The 22,600-nt window shown below is 35.0% G+C and overlaps 1 protein-coding gene across 3 annotated transcripts in view; it reads right to left on the bottom strand.

The window, feature by feature from the left end:
* Window positions 1-22,600, bottom strand: part of LOC128881593 (ankyrin repeat and fibronectin type-III domain-containing protein 1) — a 205,701-nt gene that overhangs the window by 163,888 nt on the left and 19,213 nt on the right. The window contains exon 2 of one of the 3 annotated variants that reach the window (XM_054132805.1): window positions 20,629-20,674. The exons of the other annotated variants lie outside the window; for them this stretch is intronic. The gene's annotated coding sequence lies outside the window, so the exon portion shown is untranslated. The remainder of the gene's footprint in view (window positions 1-20,628; window positions 20,675-22,600) is intronic. 3 annotated transcript variants of the gene reach the window in all.

The following is a 22,600-nucleotide window of genomic DNA, read 5'->3' as shown; positions in this document are numbered from 1 at the left end:
ATTACCCGCTGTTTGGGCGAGAATAATGCCTGTACGAATTAAAAATGTCAACGTACTGAATTACAAATAAACGAGCGGTCGTTACACCGATCTCGCTTACGAGTGCCTGCGTTCGCACGCACTAAGGCCAAGCACTGGACAAAAAATCAAAACATAGCAACGGTATGGGGTTCAAACGTCCACGTCATACTTGCGTTGACCCCGATTCAAATGATCATCGATGAATTCATACCGCTACAAATCGGGGCACGCAACTGGCATATAAGGAACACCCCAAAGGAATCCGTTGCAAATTAGACATTTGACGTGTGGACAGCTCTATAGTATACTCTTATAGTATACAGTCCATTTTTCTCGGTTCTATCCGAGAATTTAATCGAATCGCACACGAGTCGCGTGACTTACGCGCCACTCGAGGTTCCGGCATGCGACACGCGACTGTCGCGCGACTTAGGCCGATCGCACACGACGCAACCGATTTGAAATTAGTGTTGCAAACCGTTTGCGCACTTTGTTTTACCTACTCCACTATCTTTATTTTACCTAGATCTACGGTCATTTGCAACTAGTTTCAGAGTGGTTTGAAACTGGTTCGGTTGCGCCGTGTGCGATCGGCCTTACACGCGACTGTCGTGCAACTGACGTACGACTAGCAAGTCGCGCGACTGCATGTGAGCGGAATATATGGACCTCTAGTACCTCATAGACGCGCGTAAGTCGCCTCATCTGGACAAGGTTGTAGCACCACTAGTACGAAGTGATGTATAAAGGGAAATGCGGTTAATACGAACACAAATTTAAACTAAACGGGAACATGTTTCTTATTTTCCATTTAAATTCCATTTTGGGAAAGAAGTTCGTAAACTGTATCGCTAATAAAAATAAACCAATTCCTATTCTCACATTAATGAACTACTGGTCGTAGTAAAATAACCATTTCCATGACTTTGCTACACTTACTCGAGGTTCATATATAGTTAGATCTTACTCTGTGACGGTAATTAACGTATCCGGTGTAACTCTCGAACTTCATTCAACATTTACCACAAACAATACAACACTGCAGCGAGAGCTCTAAATCTTCGATGGTCCCGTTTGTTGCAATTACTTGGCGCCTCGGACAAGGAAATACGTCCGCAGCATGCGGCTTGAATTTCTCAAGGACTCTTTGAACGAGTCTTCGAACGTCTTCAAACGAATGAAAAGATGTACCCGGAGATGTACTTCGGAGATAATAATATTACAAATCGCGAATGCAAGTGCTGCAGGAAACTTCGTTTTTCCCGAGGAGCTGTTTACGGTACTTTCGTCGAATGTACTTATAAAAGATACCTGGCCAGCATCAAAGGCGCAATAATGAATAATCTTCTGAAGAATTTCTTTCCATTTCGACATTAATTCGAAAAAACGTTGCACGAGAGAAATTTCATTTTCCGCGAACTGAAATTTATTACGTTAAACAACTTGTCTCTCTGGGCGCAAACGAAACCCGCGGAAGTGAAAATTCAATACCGATCGGCAGTAATGTAATTTTCCACGTGGTACTGCTCACGTACTAGAAACACGGAGGTGAATAATGGTTATATTAATGTGCAAAAAATGCAATATTCGATGTTTAAACGATGACCAGCAAATCGGTATTTCGCACGTGTTCTGTTCATCATTTTTTTTTTTGCCAGCTCATAATCCTCAATTTAGCCTGAGGTAATTAAGTTCTCCTGGAATTTTGCAATATTTTTCATTCACGACTAATCAAGTTTAATCCGGTAAGGAAATTGGTTTGCGAGATGTGGATACTGTTACGTCTTTTTTCAATTGTACGTTATAACAAGAAAAAATGGATCATATTGCATAAAGGCTGGGGAATATAAGTAAAAGAAAATATCAAATAGTTGCATTCTCACAAAAAAATTGATATTGGAGAACCAATAAAAAGTACTACATTTCCGACGAATATCGTAACAAAAAAATTTACTTAATTGTTAAACTCTAATATTCGGTATATTATTAAAAATTTGATGTTTCCAAGTGATTGCTCCTTAATAATCTATTCATGACAAATAGTGCATTAACAAAAAGAAATTTTATTTATTTAGCCACGAAATCTCTAATCATTGCATTTAAAAGCCCCACTCGACATGGTTACAAGTAGTCAACCAAGTTCACAAAATATTCCCTGAAGAAAACAACACTCAAGTAATACTATAATAATAGATTATTTAACCGTGATTTGTATCGGGAACAATACTATGGGCATGAAAGTGTTAGGAAATTCCGTACAGAATTCTGTACCTGGTTATAACTAGATACTTTTATATAACGCTGTACACGTTCCTGTAATTTACTTCTTAATGAATCCCATTCCACGGTCCTGTAATTGTACAGATTAATCCGTTAAAGTAGACAGAACCTGGAGTAAGGAAGAAAGAATAGAAATTAATTAAAATGTTACTTTTTTTTTTACTGAGAACAATTCTTTCACTGAATATACATTTTCCAAGAGAGAAGTGTCGTATGCAGTTTCGAGCACTAGTGAGATTGATATTCGGTCAAAATGAATAAATAATATTCCACTTTCTATTCAATTTGTGCCCGTGGATCCTTTGAAAGTTACTGCTTCGAAGCGAGCTGGTCTTGTTGAATTGCAGCTTTCAAAGTGAACTTCTTTTTAAGCTCTTATTAATCCACCGTCTTCGAAGTTATGACGCTGGTCTCGGCATGGCTTCGTTTTCTCAGCGGGATTTTGCGCTCACTCTTTCTCGCTAATTCGTTTAGCCACGAACGAGAAATTTCGCGCAAGCGTTCGCGCAAAAAAGCTGGAAGAAAGGAAGCTGCAGCTTGAAAGGTATGATGTTGACTAGAATCCCGATTCCTATCTTGAGGTAGTGTATCGATTTAATTAGAAGCAATAGCAGAATTAATCTGTCGCGAAACAAATAAAAAGAACAAGAAGAATGAAATTCAATTAAAAAGTGTGAAATTAAAACGGGTGTTCTTAACATTGTGATAGAACTCGTAATATTTCATAATCTATTAAATTTGATAATAACATTCGATTTCTTTTATATTACATTATTGTTTCTTTAGTATATAATATTTTTTAATTGCTTTTTAGAAAATATATTTGCGGCATTAATAAAAATCCAGTTACTTCTAACGGTGTACGTTAGAAATGTAATTCAAGAGTTAGAAATTAAAACGGGTGCTCTTAACTTCGTGATAGGACTCGAGTGAACATGATTATTTAAACAAAACTAAGTACATCGAAAATGTAGTACGAAACATTTTTGTGCCAGCTTTCGTTCCCAAGATAATTGATTTTGAAAACTTATGGGGAATATGAAAGTGAAAGTAACGTGGTTAACATGTCTGACCATTGCTTACTAGTTCTACTTAGAAGATTATATGTATTAGGAAGACTTGCAAAAGGAAGATAAATAAATCCTTCGATTCGTATATTTGATTCATCTTAAGTACCTATAAATATTACAATTACATTTAACTCCTTACAAAAATATGAAAAGTCAAGCTGGATTATGTAAATGAAATGATCAATTTTGAATAATTAATCTGTTACTATGGCTCAATTTTGAATAATTCCATTTAACTTAACACGTTATTAAGAAATTAAATACAAATAGAATATCTACTGTATTTAATGACGTTGAAGATGACGCAAATATTTGAGTTGAAACATTTAAAACAAAATTAATAGAAATAAATTAATAGTTTTTACTTGAGTTGATGTGATTAATCATACGGTATTAACTCTTTCAACTGGAATTAACTTGTTGGAAATTATTGGAGATACTGAAAATAGATAATTCGGTACCGTTATTAATGCACACAATCAAGAATGAGTAGAAATAATCAATAGTAGTCAGACGACTTCGTTAAGTTGTCTCGATAACATTTAAATTAAATTTTCTCGAAAACGAAAACTTGTAAGAAATTCTATTTCATATTTTTTATTCATTTTTAAGGGATGAATTTCCCGCGTTTCAGGCGTACCACGAATTTTGTCGCAATCAAAGTTACCGAGGGTCTGACTGTTACTCGCTGTTTCTACTTAGAAAATACATACAGGGCTTTAAAAAAATAACGAGTATTTATTAGTAATTATCAATTCAAGATATATGCAACAAAATTTAATAACGATAATAACACATCTATATTACTACGAAATTAGGGTCAAAGCTGTGACTGTCGGCGCGATGTCAATATTTTTACTAAAATTCACAGGAATATTAGATCCACCGAAGGTTACGTGATATTTATTGTTTGTATTTGGTGGTTGATCGACGATGTATGAGCATTATACAATCTCCGTAAACGATCACCTTTCTGTCGCTCTATTCCCTCAACGAGCAACAATTAAATTACAACCGGTTGACATAAACGCTTTTCGGGCCGAAAACTAGCGCAGCTAAATGCATCCATTATTGAAAAACGATCAGCTACGAGTACAATGGTTACAAGAACACCGTCAAGTTTACCCCGATTCGAGGATCAATAGACACCACACCTATTCTCCGGGTACACAATAGGAAAGGTCACGGTTTATCTCGGCCACGCTTATTAGCGAATCACACTTCGGCGCCCGATATTGCACGCTGATCGTTTAAAACGATAGTTCTTTTGCGAACTTTCTAAACGTGACTGGAAACTTCTGCATTCCGTTCGTCACGAGATCCCCGAATAAATCGGGAAAGAAACTTCGAGGCCGTTTGTAAAATTGCTCGAATCCTCAGCTTTGATATTGCGCCAACAAATTCAGGGCAATATAAATTGGATAACTTTAACTGATTCATTACGTATCAAAAGAATAGCTGTTTACATAATTAATATAGTATAGCATTATTCTTTAACAATTTATGTTCCGGCACACAATTTATAGGCTTCTTAATTTCAGGATCTATTTTCGGGAACCAATTAGCTGTGTTTTTGATTGTCTACGCACAATGGTCAATTTGAGGAAACGGGTCAATTTTTTGTTATACAAGAAATTAATGATAGCCTGGATTAATATATACTAATATAGAGAATCCGTTTCTGAGTTGTAAACTGTTTCTAATTAGACCGGTAAATAAAGTGTTAATAGAATTATTAATAAAATACATTTGTTTAAAACAAATTATGAAAAAGTAGTTAAAGAAAATATATTGGAATTGAAATAAATTCTTTTTTGTACTTCTATATCTTTACGGTGAGCACACAGGCGCCTATTCCCGTTTCGTTGTTAGTTTAACGATATTAATCTATTGGAATCAAAGTAAGGACTCTCTTTAAACTAGCTGTAATATCGAGAAATGTCAATATTTTGAAAAATCCTCTGAAAATATAGAGAAAGAGAAGAGAAATTTTCCAACATGGAGAACTAGTGAAATGTCGAGCATTTTTGGAGCAAGATAAAATTTTCCACTATAAATATAAGACAGCTTGTCGCTTTTACATAGTAAACATCCTTTGTAACAGACTTCAGTTTGCAAATTCTGGATATGTCTGTTACATTCATGTAGAATTTATAATTTTCTAGAAAAATATGATTGAATTTGGTACGTCAACCAATTTCTTCCTAACCGAGAAATTGCTATTACACATTGCTATATACTTATTTTTATATTGACGGTCAAACGTCAATTAAGCAATTAATGTGTAATTAATTGTAATGAAATTCAATTGCAACTTCATATTAAGTAAAATTTAATTGTTCCAAATTATTGTACAGATAACAATGAACCAATTGACAGTTTCCTTGAAAACTGTATAATTTTGTGAATTTGTAATGCTTCCTGATACATTCGTTACAAACTAATAAAACTTTCTAAATAATTGATAGTAGTAAGAAATAAAAGAAAATATATTCACGATCAAAATATACATGATTTTGTTTACACTTTATATAATTAAAACTCAGCTTAAAAAAGACCGCATTACACGACTACGGAAAATTCCAAAATTTCAGATCATGCGAAAACAATTATCATCACGTTGTCATCATTCTCAGAAAGCAGTCAAGTTTAGTCGAATTGAGACGAATCGAAAACGGAGGTGATCGAAGAAGTTGAGCTTATTTTTATCGTTGCAAAGCAGTCGCATACGGATTTTATCTTCTCTTCTGAATTTAGAGAGAGTGGAAATCTTTGAACACGAACATTCTCGTGGTTGCTTTGAAGTGGAACGAAAGTGGCTCCAAATGCAACCCGTTCGATTCGAAGCCACGGTAACTCATCGAGCTTTAACGACCTCTCTGGAGACTCAGTTTCCACCGTCGAATAAAGTAATTTAAAAAAAGTCAAGAAGACCCACGCTAATTTTTCCATATTTAAACAGAACTTAAGAAAAAAAAAACGAAACTTGGATATGTTCTAGCCTTTCAAAATATTTGTGCAATTTTTCAATAGATCGGCGCTATTTCATTAATCAACTGAATAATACATCATCGGAAACAATTAACTCTAAATGATGAGTACCAATTAAGAGAGTAATGGCGAGTGGTATTCACATTGGGAACACGATTATGCCTCCAACACACTCGTCAAGAATTTTAGATCGAATAGATAATGTAAACAATTTATTTTCACAAATTTATAATCTGTTTTTAACACAATTTTATTATAAATCTTTATATAATCTATTGTAAATCTATAAAAATTATACTGCACCGATTAAAATTAACTTTGCATTAGCTAAATACGCTCGTAGTAACAACTGTTTGTTTGCCCCTCTGGCACGGTGCCTTTGACATGAAAAAGGTTAAACGAAGAAAAATTGCTGTTCGTCCAAGTAAGATTGGTGGACTTGCCAATAATGCTGACCAGGCAAGTTCTGCCTCAGGCGTAAATGGATCTTGACCAAATCTCTGAATATATTTTTCCAAAAAGCAATTTTAAAATATACTAAGAAAAAGAAGAAGAATTCAATATAAAAGAAATTGGAGGTTATGATGTAATGAATTATTACTCATTGATAAATAATAAAGTATTATCAACCTCTACTTCATAGGAAACAAAATATTAAATGTAAATTAAAAAAAAAATTCATCACAATTATTAGTTTCAATATAATAAGAACTTACTTCCCCTTTAGGAGACTTAACAAAAAAGTTTCTTTTACTGAGTTATGTGAAACTTTGATTAATTATCTAAAATCTAGATAGTAAATTTCTGGTAGTTCATTATATTACAAAGAAGCGACTCTTAGCAGTAGCTGTATCATCGCTACGACAGCTACGTCATCAGCATATAAGAGACATGACTTTTCGTTAAAGAATCAACAAAATTAATCCTGATGGTGAAACGTTAAATGAAAATCGATCCGTGTGTTACGACAGATTTTATTGCTTGTACAGCGATTTCAATGATAAATAGCCTGGTTTGCCTGACAAAAGTTATGTATCGGGCCCAACAATTACACAAGTCACGTTGAATTCATAGCATCTGTGGATTTTGTAAAACCGACGGTCATTAATAATTTTATCGTATGAAATAGGGTCACGAGTGACAGAAGTTTAAGAAGCTCTGGTGTAGACAATTTCGAAGCACGCAAGCTTCAGGATCGAAGAGTCGTAAGACGGTTTGCATAAACAACTCCATGCTAACATGTTATTCCCTACGAACTAACCCGGGGCCAATCCTATTATCCGGTGCCGCGAAATCGAAAAGACGAGGCATTAAAAGAAAAAAAAAAAAAAAGGCGATGCAGCCAAGGACTCGTGGGAAATGAGAAACAGCTTAGATCAGAGTTTTCGCGAAAACGTCTCGTCGCGACACGTTTTTACGAGGAACGAGAACGTGGGAGCTGTTTACCCGCAGGCGCTAAGAAATTTACATGGAATTTCTCTGCACAAACACGAGACCGCGAGTCTCACGGCTGTCGTTTCTCAGCCCGGTTCACTTTCCATCCAGAATACACTTCCGAGCCGCTGAGAGCTGGACGAAAATTAAAAGAAAGTGTCGCGAAGTCTGTCGAGTTAAGCAGTGGTAGCAAAAGAAACGGACAGTTGTCAATTGCCGTCACCTCGAGTTACGAAAAAATGAAAAAAATGACGTGTCCAAGTAATTAATGTGAACTTGATTATTCAGACTGCTAACGAGTAAACGTATTGATATATAAGTTATAGGCTTTCGATTTGTTTATTAATATTTTGATTTAATACTAGCCTACATTTCCAGAATCGCATGAATTATTTACGTAGGGTAGAATATATGTAACATAATGAATAGAGATATATTCTTTTTTTTTTCTATTGCGAAAGAAAAGGTTTAAAAGCATACTTTTACAAGCATGGCTTCTGGAACTGCTATTGTGGTCAGTAAGTATGAATCATAAGATTGTTATAACATTCTTTCTGAGTAAACTGGAGTGTATTTATTTAAAAAACGACAACTTTCTGACCAGATGAAGACTAACCTTCTTCGAGTCGTTTTGCAGTTAACACAACACTAAAATATTCCATTACTAAAATATGCTAATGGAATAACTACTACTAAAACATTAGACGATGAATATGATCATTGGCATATTTTTTTAGTTTTCTGCTTCAGGAGCTTTTGTACGAATGAAACTTTTTAGAATATTAAGGATTTCTATCTATCTATATTATTATTATTATATATTTGTGTATTACAAGTACATACTAATATCATGAGATGGAAGTCTTTAATCTTTTATATGTAAATATATATATACAGGGTGTCCCAAAAATGTTGGAGGTCCTTGAAAGGGATGGTTCGGGGAGTGATTTGAAGCAACTTTTTCCTTAGGGAAAAACGTTTTTCTCTAAAGAAAAAGTTTGTAGAGTGACACTCCGAGGTGTCTTCGATTGTTACCCCAAACGAAGGGTTACTGTTCAACGAAATCACTTGTCGATCGTTCGCGACAGAGATAATCATACGAAAATAATCCATTGCTCGAGACAAATAGTCATTCAATCGTAACAATAGTCCATCGTTCGAGACTAATAGTTAATTAATCGTTGGAATCAGTCGTGCAATTTTAATTTAGTGCGTGCGTTGTGCGACACCACAACGTCTCTGTACCTTTGCATTGTTTTTAATTGCGTGTCAAAATAATTAAACAACAGGATCGAAAGGTTCGCGCCACGTTTTCGTGTACCACAGCGGTGTCGAGACACTGACACGAGACTGAAAACGTTACCCGAGGCGCGCCCCTTGGATCGTCTGTTCCAGAGATGGTGCAGCTCACATCGATCCAACGATACAGTTCTCTTCATATTTAATAGTTTATTGCGTGCTCGTTCGACATTTCCAGCAACATTTTACCACGAGGATATTAATATTTCAACAACGGGGAACAATGAAAGCCTTGATGCTTCGGTTAATGGGCTTTGAAAACGAGACGCTCAGGTTCTCGTCGCTACAAACAGGCCACCGTAATGTCTTCGCTGTTTTAAATAATAGGAGTGCTGCTTGTGAAACTTGTATGGCTTCCGGGAAGACGTAACGTGACGGCGGTAGTTTCTGCGTGGGTAAAGCTGTGGAGGAGATTCGCGTGGATCAACTTTTAATCAAAAGTCTTTATTAGTTTCTAACATTCTCATCGACGATTTATTTTGTTTCTGGTGAAATATTCTGAATCGTATCAATCATTGTTGGTTTTCGAAAAAAATCAGACTGCAACTGGATATATATATACGTTATACAAGCATGTTATATGTTATACAAGCATTATAAAAAATATGATATATATTTATAGCTTATGTGTAATCTAAATATGTACAACAACTTTCAGAGCCGAACGAATATTTACGACACCCAGTCTTTTTTAAAAAGCTAGAAATATTTAAATTAATAAATATCATCGTAGCCATTAAAATTCACGAACATATTTCTATTTTGTTAATTGAATTGCATTTACTGAATCTCAAATAACGAGAAACACGCGAAAAAATTCCCTATTCCCTAAAATGTTTCCCTATTCCAAGAAAATAATTCATACCGGAGGGGTTAAGGAGTGCACTTACGTAACGAGGGCATTATAATATTAGTAACGATAAATTCAGAAATATTTTCCTTGCCTTTTGAATCCGAACTACGAGGTCGACGAGGAAACACGCGACCAGGGTAAGGGACGGGAGCAATTGTGAGGGAATAAACTGTAACAATTGTAGCGCGCAACAAAGCTTGAGATTGCAATTTAGCGGCGAATATTGAAAACTCGGTGCAGAGAATCGCAGTTTCTCCGTACGACTGCCGCAGCGTTCTGGTAAATACGTTGAACCCTAACGTTAAAGAGCTCTCGTGCGAAAAATCCGGGTCGCGATGAATTTCAATAAAAGCCGTAACAGGCTGTCTGTGGAGGTTGTGAAATTATCGCGAGCTAACACTTTTGCAAAATTCGTTCTACCCTCTGGTGAAATCAACGACATTTCATTATTGCAATATTATTTCGAAATGCGCAAATTAATATTAATATTAAGAGTATCCATACGTAATGTCGTTTTTAATAGCTTACAAAATTTGATTTTATTTAAGAATTAACACAGTTTTCATCTGGAATATAATCTCCATCGTCATCGATATTCATCACCAATCTGACATTTTGTAGACAAACTTTCTGTTTTCTTTTTGTAAAATCAGAATGAGTTTGTCGCGAAATCGCAATACTCGCAACAGCTACATGCAATAACACCGAAGAGAACTTAGAAGATAAAAGAAAAGAGAGAATTTATCGTATGAAAAGTATTTCCTTCCTCGTAGCTCAATACCAAAACGACAAGCAGGAACATTAGACGACTCAATGAATTAATTAATGAATGTAGGTTGTTGGCCAGTTCAACAGTGCCAGAACTTTGTTTCCAACTGTGTAACTTTGGTTGTTTCAGTTTCGAAGTATGGTCTCTCGGTAATAATTGAGTTCCTTAATTAGAACTTCCATTCATGCATGTTAAATAAATGACGGATACACGTGAAGAGCATTTCAACCATTGCGGTCGGTTCGTTTTCAAGTGAATAAAATTTCAATTTTCTACAACGTTATTGAAATTACATTAGCGACAGGCTAATATCAGTACCATTAATTCGTTAATTCATTTACTTAAAGTGCGTAACTTATTATTAGACTGCGGAAGTTTATGCAAAATAAAATTTTCGCGAAGGTGCCTACAAAAATTGAACCTAAATAGGAATTTATTTTATTCTGCGATTATTATAATATGAATTTTACCTTCAATCTGTTTTATATTCTTGCATATTGTTTGCATTTTGTACGTTCTTACGCATTCGAATCTCCTATAAATGCATAAAAATCCGCAGTCTACTTATTATACAAAGTTATCGCACTACTGCTTACTTATTACTAGCTTATTTCCATTCTTCTTATCATCGTCTTACACGACTCCTGCATTGTTTTAATACTATTTGCAGTATCTCTTACTTCTCATCTATTAGGACCCGCTGCGGCCCCCCCCCCCCCCCTAGCTCGGGTACCTCGGGATTGTTAATATCGTACTGTAGCTACAAACACCGCTACAGCCTCTGAGGTCTAACACCAGTACCTAATAAATATTAAAATTCCCATTATTAATGGGATTGACACCGGTCATCGAAGTGTTCATACCGTTGATTACTCAAGCGATGGTTCAAGTTCGAGCGAAGCTAGCTCCGTTCTGCAAAATGTGCGTAAAGGTGCAAGATCCGTATCAAGCAGCGAGGATGCTGATGTAGCAGAAGATGAATGGAATTACACAGAAAATATAGTAAATATAAAATAATTTACTCAAGCTCCGGATATCGGTCCATTAGTTTTACCAAGATTGGAATAAAAAATCCAAAATGTTCCGAAATATTTCATGTTTTACAGAACTATTAAATTACTACCTTTTAATGTTATTTAATTGTTCTCCGTTAGCATTATATATGAACCCGATTAAATGTTACATAAAAATCCAAGTTTCAAAATAAAATGTACACTTTCTCAGCTTCCACTCACTGTTCAGTTGAGCGAAATTGGATAGTATTTTTTGTACGCATTAAGTTCCGTTTTATTTGTTTGTCGAGGGGTTAACCAAGTATTGTCAAAAATACTCTACGAAATAATAACTAGCATCCTTCTTAGCCCCGCGCCAGACACCAAAAAGTCCTCCGAAGTTTTTCTCATAAAATCTCAGATTCTACTGGCGATTTACGTGCAAGTTCGCAATAATATCCATGAATCGGGGTTCGGAGGAGGTCCTTGGGGTAGTTTGGTCAACATTCATCGTGGCGACGTTACCTAGACTTGGTTCCCGACGAAGCGAGGATTAAGGATGAGCGACTGATGTAAACAGAGGCTGATTTACGAGGATTTGCTAGCCACGATGCTGCAGATCTTGCGCGCCAGGCTTTCCGCCTTCGGGACAGCCATCTTGCGAGTAAACAATTAGAAAGATGGACGCGCTGGATCGACGGAAGGATGTGGATTATTGCGAGGGGAAACTTGAGACGCGTCTTACCTTCGCATCGCGTTTCCCGTACAACGCTATAAGAGGGCTGAACCTTACGCTCTGTGAGTCGATCACAAGTTCAGAAACTGTACGAAAAATTTCACAAATTTTTAACCCTTTGGCATATAAATAAAACGGAACTCGATGAGTCCAAAAAATACTATTTAATTTCGCTCAACTGAACAGTGATGCGGAAGCTGTGAATGAGTATACATTTTATTTTGAAATTTCGATTTTTATATAACATTTAATCGGGCTGATATATAATGCTAACGAAGAACAAATAAATAACATTGCAGAATAATAATTCGATAGTTGTGTAAAGTATGAAATATTTCGAAACATTTTGGAATATGTAAAGGAACCAGACATTTCTTGCACTGCCATGTTGTTTCACTTCTTATATTATTTTTTACGCACACACGGCATCTTTTTGTAGAAAATTCCTTTTTATTAGTCGAGGGGTACATGTTGAGGACAATTTGACCAATGCTTGGCCCGAAGCCGAGTCGAGTATAAGAGGATATTTTTAAACAATTCATTCGACGAATTTAAAAATTTTATCCACTTGCGCGGGGCTCTGGACTTGGTTTCGTTACTGGATTTCGATATACATATATATATGTATATGTTGACTTTCTATGGTCAGCCAAGCTGTATGAGCGTACTACTCGAGGGGCGTATATACACATTCTTCGCGGTCAAAAGATTAAAATACATGTGTATTTTTCCAATTAAGAATTAGAATAGTATATAAGTGCACAAACGACAATTCATTCAAGCTTTTTTCTAGAGGATATTGATTTTGTATAGAATCAGCACAATTTTACAGAATCTGAAAAACTGGCATAAATGTAAGTTCAATGAATAAGAAATGTATAAAGAAAATCAGCTTTTGTTGATACGTAGGAATAAATTCAAAAAGATGAAATTGTGTTTGATTAAAAAACAAAATCTTAAAGTCTCTGTGGAAGAACTCTTTATAGGGTCGAATATCCTGACAACCATCGGTAAACGGGTGAAACTGAAGTTTTCTACGGAGCGCCAAAGCATTTATTTTCTTCGAAAACACGATCTTGAATTTTAGATGAGAAAAGACACATCGTAATAGGTGGACTTCAATGACTATTAAGGGATTTATAAAGGGGATCCGTAGCAAATGGATATGGAGATTCAGCGTGGGCGTGAGATCATGGAATTGAACGGCTCGGTTACGTTAGATCGTGGAAACTATCCCTGTCCTAATCGTCCTTCCTGCGTAATGACAAATTCAACTGAACATTGATATACTTGGTATCCAACCCTTGAACTATACATGTATATACCCATAATGACGAACAATATTTCGAATAGTGAATAGAACTTTCGCTGCGTTGCATGGATCGAATGTAAACGAAATCATGATTTGATTATTCTTGTTCATTTTTGTTATTTATATATTTTATCTAACGCCTTTATTACACTTGTTACAAAAGAAGGAAAAAGATGATACGAGGAAGAATGAAATAAATGAAATGAAAGCCTGGAAGACACGATTATATAAATCTAATCACATACTCATTATTTTCCAGCAGATAATTTGTTGAAAAGATCTGAGCGTGTCAATATTATTCTTCTCGCAAACTAAATTAAAGAAATTAGCTTATAAATTATTCTTTTGTTCTACCCATAATGATAAAAGATACTGCGTTTCAATTAAATTCATAATTAGTCCTATCTACCGTATTTTTTTTATTTCGTGGTCACATCTTTAAATCTCTAGTCTTTGAAAAAATTCAACTAATGTTATTATGCCATTGCCCAGGAATCCATATAGTAAAAAAATGTCAATACAAAATTCATAGAAAAATTAATAAAATCTTCTATTCAAAATATGAAGCACTAATTCGTTTTATGGTACTACAATTTTCATTAATCGTAATTTCACAAAATTGTCGATAATGGACACAAATATCTTTGTGACTTACTTACTGAATTATTTTCATGTAACAAAAGAAATAGGATGCAGGAATGTTTCTTTCATTATCTATTCTTTTTTATTATCAAAATATTTTATCATCAAGAATCTAGACGACAAAAAAAAAATCAAAGTAACGGGTCACAAAATGTTTTCCAAAATGAGATCTACGATTATGTTTTTTCATAAAACACAAATGGCACGGAATATATATCCCATTTCTTTATCTTAGAATTAGATGAAAGTACATAATATAATTACAACTGAACGTGAAAGATTTATTATTAAAGAATAAAATTCTGAAACCTTTTTCGAAAAATATTTCACCATTTCATGATAATAGTTTCGCAAAATTGTGGACGTATCTGAACAGAACCAACGATAATCTGTGAATGCTTAACAGATTGGAATACGACGTTTAGAGAACGGTTTCGCAATTCGATTAATAAGTGCGCTCGGATTGGCTAATATCGTGACAACGGGATGAGGAAGTCAACGCGAATCTAGAATGACTTAAATAATCGAATTGTTTCACGGGATGCCGTTTAATCGGCGGCGAATCATTCAGGGAATTTCGCGTTCCGGTCGAAGCCCTGCCGCGTCCTCGAACACTGTGGACCGCAGAAACTATTCAGGACGAGTTTCACCAGCAACCATATCGAACTGGGCTGGAAATTAATGGAATACTTGCCAGGACAGAGCACTCAGTGGCTGGCATACGCTGAGACATTCCGCGCGAGATCACAGACGTCAACTTATTTCTGAGAAATCAATCATCCTTACTGGACATCCGAAAGGAAGAAACGTGACCAATTTGACTGGTTCGTATCTGTAATCAACGGTGATTTTTCTTCTTTATTTTTCTAAGGTACCCTTCGTTCCCGAATAAAAGTCAAATTGATTTATACGAAAATTCGCAACATCGTTGATTCGACAGATAACTACACTGCGGAGCATAACTATAGCACCACTTATATTTTGAAATTGTTCGGTCTTTTCAGTGGAAGTGAAAAAAGATCGATCGTATGAGTTGAAACGATACGATAAATAATGCGTTTAATATTAATCTTTTCAAAGTTGCTCTTATATGCGACACGAGACAATCGAAATAACGATTTTTAATTATTCCATAATTATAGGATCGATATAAATAATCGAATTTTGTTAGCTTTAAAGTTGCGACACGTGTGGACAAACTCTAATTCTCTAATCTGGTCTAGAGCGTCAATTTATAGTTCTTTTAGAGGAGTGTTTTTTTAATTAAATATTAAGAATTTTTTATAAAGGGTTGTGAACACATACTTATTCACCTTTTAAGAACGTATACAATTTTTTTGCAAATAAAAATAATCAAAGTTATACGTAGTACAAGTGATCTTGTACAGTTGCAGGGATTCTGCTTATTTGAAAAGAAAAAATCAAGAAACATCTTCGTTAATATTAGCGTCGCTATGGCTCAAACGATTGCAAAATTCACAATCTAAAACTTATACAAAACCATAATCGGATGTTTTTATTTAATGACCAATTGAGAAACAAAATGATGTACATACATAATGTAACTGAAAATGTCGCGTCGCTATTTCGTAGTTGTATGGATAGTTAAGATTTTTACTGTCCTTCTTTGACTTGGCTATCCTCAATAAAGCTGTGTAAATAAAAATCCGGTTTATATTTAAATGACCCTCATATATCATATACATGTCAACAATAGAGTGCAGTGGGTTGAACTTGAGTTACCATAGCCAAAATAATAAATATCCTTTATTGTTTACCGCTCTACAAATTTGCAATGTTTCATCGGTATTTGAAACGGAGGAGAACTATTTCATGGATGTACCGTGTGATTGACAGAAGTTTATCCGATATAGAGTTCGGGTCTCCATTAAATCGACGAGCGAAGGAAGACCGTAATAGTTTATGCTACTGTACTACGGTGCAGATTTGTAGGCAGTCAGAGTAAATTCATGAAATAATGTGAGTGATATCTTTGAATTGTGTACAGTCAGTTCACTTTGAATGACAAGTGTTTGAAACAGAGCAGACAAGATCATGCGAATGTTTAGTCTAGAGGTTCAAGCAGTATATAGCAAAAATAAAGGAAATTGTGCAAAGATAACAGGTATATGGAATCAAGACTGTTTTGATCAGTTTTGTCGCTAATGGGTCTATTCAGGATTATACGGAGAAAGTCTGATAATACCGTTTTTATTTTCGATCAAACTATGTATGTAATATTTTTAGAACGAAAGTAATGACAATATTTTAGGATGTGTCTTATAAGTCCTGTATGTCCTATGTCAAAGAATTGTTAATATTAAATCAATTTGATTTTGAAACACAGTAAGCATTCTTTAAAGATACATATTTAAAGAACACTGCAATCATGATTGTATTCTGAAATAGAAATCTTAATTAATGTACTTAATGAAACTTTATTATTTCCCTTGCATTTCCAATACGTCCAACTGATTATTATTGCATTTCATCAGAAATGAAAATTGGATTATCAAGCTTCTATATAGACAAAAATTAAAGGTACATGTAAATTAAATGTAATCTTTACAAAATAAAAAATGTTTCTGACTACTTTTGGCTCATATGAATATCTACGATATTATTTATACAGAGTTTATGAAGATATATACGAGAAGAAGAAATACTAATATTTATGACGTTCCTTAAATTTACATTAGTTCAAATTATAAGGTTCAAATTAACAGTTCCGATTTAAACAAAACACCTTGATGATAGTAAGGAATAATAATATAGCTTATAGTAGTTTTTCAAAGTATACAAAATACAAAGTGACTTACAGTAAATGTTCTTAATTTAGCGATTAAACGTATTAATATCACGATAATAATACGACATATATAATTATGATTCCTCGAATCTGTACTATTTTCATTCAGGACACAGGCTCTGCGATGATTTTTTGTCAATCGCTGTTGGTAAATATTTCAATAAGTGATTCTATTCGCCGAAATAAGACAAAAATCATGAATAAAGAAACTGTATTTGAGTCTCTTCATTATTACAGTTGTTATTCTCTAAATATACAAGACAAATCTTAAAAATTTCGTTAAATGGTTCTTCATTACAAAAGCAAAGAGAAAAAATTCATTTATGCCACTATTATTACTACTCTTTAGGATTACGAGTTATATAAAACGTTTTTCAAAATTTGTATGAATGACGAATACGCACCAGAAAAAATTAATTACGTAAGATAACCGTCATTATCCATGGATGGATTTTGCTCCAAATAATATCGGGTCTTTAAGTATGAATGCAAAACATTTACGTATACATTCAACAAACATTTTTGTATAACAGACAAAATGTAACCAGGAGATTTAAAAACTTATCGTTTTGTAAATAAATTGTCATAAAATGTTCTATGATTACGATACTTAATGACAGTTCCTTATAGGCCGAAAAGTACAGAATCCGCAAACGTAATTTTGTCATTCTTGACGTTCGCTTCATTTTGGTCCATAGAATTACCTCATAAAATATTTACCATGAAGGTAAACAGGCTATATATTGGCTTTGCTCGTTAACTTCCCCCAAAAAGGTAGTATCATACCAATACACGCCATCTTGCATACTTGCTCGAGTAAAACGATACTAAAATCTTTATTAATATCCTCCTCTTTTGAACATGGTTGTTAGACTTCCCCAGCACGTCTGTTAACTAACAAAACAGAACGCCATTCAGCGAATTCATTCTGCGCATACGTGCTCAAGCATGCACATCCGGGCAGCTGCCAAGCAGTCTCAGAAATTTCACTTTCCACTCTTCTCTCTCCTCTCGAAAAGCCATTAACAATCGACGAAATCAAAATTTACGCGCAGTCGACGAATGTAAAAGCATCCACTCCGACATACGAAAAACGACGACGTAGGGATTACAGGCAGCTGCCGATGCTAAAAATTGCAGAACCCAGATATGTCCGATACATTCACCGAGAATGCTTTATTTGTTATCTATTTTCGGCACAGCAATCGTTTTACTGTGACAGAAATACGACGAGTATTAACTCCTCGGATCCAACAGTTAAAACGCCTCAGAAGGATAGCTGCGGTTGATTAACCCTTTGACTGCAGGACGATCTTTGCTAGAAATTCCAAGTGACGTAGAGGTCTGAATTTAAAAAAAAGTATCAGTTTATAGGAAATGATAAGACGGAACTTTTTTATAATTACAGTTTATTCGTAAGACGTTTAGTCTCCAAAATAGAAATTAAGAACGTAGAAGACCATTTTTCTATGAATTCGATTACATTTGAAATGGTGAAAATGAAAGCATGGTCAGTTGACAATTACTTATTTGTCGACATATTAAAAAATATTACCTCATAGAGGATGATAAGACGAAACTTTTATATATTTACAGTTTGTTCATAGGACGTTTAGTTCCAGAGATAAGAATGAAAAATCTTAGAAGACCTTTTTCCTGAAATTCAATTTTTGCAATGAACTTTTAACTTTTCAATTTTTATTTTCGAAACTGAACGTCCTACGAATAAACTGTAAATATGAAAAAGATTCTTCTCATCATCCCCTATAAGCTGATATTTTTTCTAAATTAATTTAACGAATACAAACATTTCTCGGAGCTTATTTCTCGAGGACGTATATGTACAACAATTAACAGTTGAAAATATGCTTCTTACGTATTTTAATTGTTTATTCAATTCAGAATGTACACGTAAAGTTGTACAATTTTCGTATTTAAAAAGGTAATGAAGACACAAAGTATTCTTTCTATCGAAAATTTGAATAGTACAAACTTTACGAATCTAATTTGTACCAACTTTTATTATATACATTTTTACAAAAAAAATGTACGGATTACCGTGATATTTTACGTTATACGGTATATACTACATAGCGATATAAATGGTAAATTCTATGGTCTTGGCAAATATATTGTGATGTCACGCAGCACAGATTTTAATCTACCTATCCAATATCTACGCCTCACGTGTCGTTCCAAACAGCACTAGCCGTTTTCCCGTGGCGCAGTAACAAAGAACACGCGAAATTGCATTTTATTTGTCTAGTACAGAGTTTCTCAAACTGGGGTGTGCACATCCCTGGATTCGCGAGTTCTCCAAAAGAAAACAAGACATATTATACGTATAGAGAAACAAAAACAATGTTCTTATAAAAAAACACACAATAAATACTTATTCACATCTCTGATACGTTTTAATGATGTTTGGCCCGGTAGACTTACGACGTCTGTGAGACGTCATTGTGAGCTAAGGGGTTAATTTTGGTAATGAGATCAAGATTAAAAATAGAAAAGGAATAGAAAGTAATAAACTTTGTTGAATTTTTCGTTTTGTTCTTTTGGCACAGTAACCAAGCTTTTGTAATGTCATTCAATACGAAAAAAAAAATTAATTTATTATGAAATAACATTAAAATATTCCAGAATGAGTACATTGCTGCTGTAAATTAATCTACTAAACTACGTAAAGATCTAAACTATTCTAGGTCGAATGAGAATGTTTAAAATAGAAACACATTTTTTTTCAATGTCGTTTTCAATTGTACTAAAAAGCTAGTAATTTAATTCGAATCTCGTGGCGAGGGGGTGGTTCTCTAGAAGTATTTCTGTGCCGATGAAATTCAAGGAAAGGTGAGGTTTGAGAAATCCTGATCTAGAAGACTATGGGCACAAAAGCTGAAGTCTTTGAATTTGTTTTTCAAATCGATCGCCGTTGTCTCCTTTCTTCGCATCGAAAAGCAAGGTCCGTGACGCGAATGACAGAAATGTAACAAACTGAAACTGTAAATTCTCCAACAACATCGAATTAGTCCATTCCCACGGACGGAATTAGAATGCATCGTGGATTTCATGGAATACTTTCACAACCATACGTTCGAATCCTTTCGTGCTCACTCACCGAGAGAGTATCAGACGTTTATTTAACGTCGCTCCGAAGCGCTATTCTTGCGATTTTCGGACTCACGTACGTACAACTTCCACTTCGAAATGAAGTGGAACCGCGGAGCTTTTTAAGCTAACCCAGTTTACCAAGAATTCCACGTTGATTGAGCCAAACGACCATCGAATTTAGCATGCTCTACTTTACATCGAACTACGAACGCGAAAGCAGTCCTCGTTCGATGGAAAAAAAAGGGAGACTCTGATTAGAAAAAAACCTCTAGAATGGGTTCAACTTTTATCTGACAACCAGAAACTTACATTTTATGGAGGTTGTCGAACAACTTCCGCGCGTAATACACAAGTTCTGAAATAAAAAAATTGAAGAGAGTGAATTTCTATGGCAAACAAATTCAAATAAAAAGAAAAGAAACATCGAATTTGCGTTTGTTTAGTATCCAAAGGTTACCTTTCCAACGCAGAAAATAAAGCAAATGAAGTGAACACGATAAAAAGTTTCTGAACCTTATTGTAATGATTATTTGATTTTTTACACATTAAAAGCTATATAATAATACTTATATAGGGCGTTTTTTAATACGTGGACCTTTTTCAGGGTGTAATGTCTTCACACCAATACGAATCGAAAAGTTCTTTACCAATTTGCGAACTGCGGCTTCGTTATCGAGATTTAAACAGTTGAAGTTTGTAGGTATGACTTCCGACAAGCGATTTTTAGGCCCAATCGTTGAACAAAGTGAAAAAATGTACCAAATTTTTGTCTTACTTTTCACGTAGAATCACATTTAGCTCGAGTGTACTGCGGATTACGGTCTACCCTGTATAATAGGATTTATTCCTCAACAATACACCCCTGTTCATAAATATGTGGACACTTTCCACGTTAAATGTATAGTTACACCGTGAATAATTCCTAGAAAATTGTTTGTTACCATATTCTGATTCGGATGTGTATTTAATAACGCTCAATAATATTAAAGTTTTGAGTGATATGGTAAGTCTCGCAGAGGAACTATGGGATCATTTAGAAACAACATTTGGAAAACATTTGTGACGAGATATTAAAAAGGTAGAGGGAGTAATATTATTTCAGATGCAACGAAGAAATGACTAGTTATGTAGATTAATAACTTACGTATCAAGATTTCTAACAGAAATGTTAACACACGGTGGATACATTAATGAAAAGAAAATTGAATTGCTTTTTTCTTATTACTAATGAAACATTAAATAAAATATATTCTCTAATGCAACACACACTAAACATAGCAACACAAGTGATCTTTACTAATAGATTCGTAACTTTATTTAGATACTAATTCCAATCAAGGAAGTGTTCACATACTTTTGAGCGGCAGTGTACGTAGTCTTTACCGAGTCGCAAATAATTAATTTGTGTGACTACTGCGATTACGAACTAATTCAAACCAAGAACAGATGTTTGGCATGGCATTTACCGGAATTGAACGTCGCCAAAGTTCCAGACTAAGTCCTCATCAAATTTTAATACCGAACAAAGGCGCTTAGGAACACATCCAGATAGGTTCGGAACCGTAGGACAAACCGCTTTGCTATACCTCGCCGCAGAATTCCAGGAAGATCAGCGTGCTTCGCAAATATACGGCGTGCGAGGATTGAAACTGAATCGGGTCGAGGGTCTTTCAATGAAAATTGATTGTAGCAGTGCGGTTAAGAAAACAAATCCGATCGAAATCTCATGAATCCGACAAACTACTTTAGCGAACTATACCTTGTACACATGGCTTTCGGTGTTGAGGATCTATTGATAAGAACTGGAAGAATAAAACGAGTGTTGGGTCTTGGGACGAGTTGTTTACAACTTGCATGTTTTCAGCGTTCTGTAGAAAAGCAATCGTCCTTACTCGCGCCATGAAAGAGGAAATTTTAGAAAACGTTGCAATAAGTTAAGCTTCACCATAAACCACCACTAGACACGTAGAATCGACAATAGCAACGGTTAACCTTTTGACTGCGGAGAGCGTATACAGGGTGTCCCACGTAACACTTTTCACGATTTTTCAAGTATAGTCGCTAGTAGGGATCTTGCGAGGTCGTAAACCGAAACAGCAGTTATTGCTTTATTGGCACAGGTAACTGATTCCTAGGATGGCAGGGATGTCGCGGCTCTAAGGTATACATGGCCACGTTCCACTCCGGGGCCCCAAAACTAACTATGTTTTTTGTTACGAGTAGAAGAATATTTCAAATCGCTGACACTGACGAAACATTACGGAACTGACACATTACGGAT

Source organism: Hylaeus volcanicus, chromosome 8 (assembly GCF_026283585.1).
Source record: "Hylaeus volcanicus isolate JK05 chromosome 8, UHH_iyHylVolc1.0_haploid, whole genome shotgun sequence".
NCBI lineage: Eukaryota > Metazoa > Arthropoda > Insecta > Hymenoptera > Colletidae > Hylaeus > Hylaeus volcanicus.
This window is presented reverse-complemented; position numbering and strand designations above follow the sequence as displayed.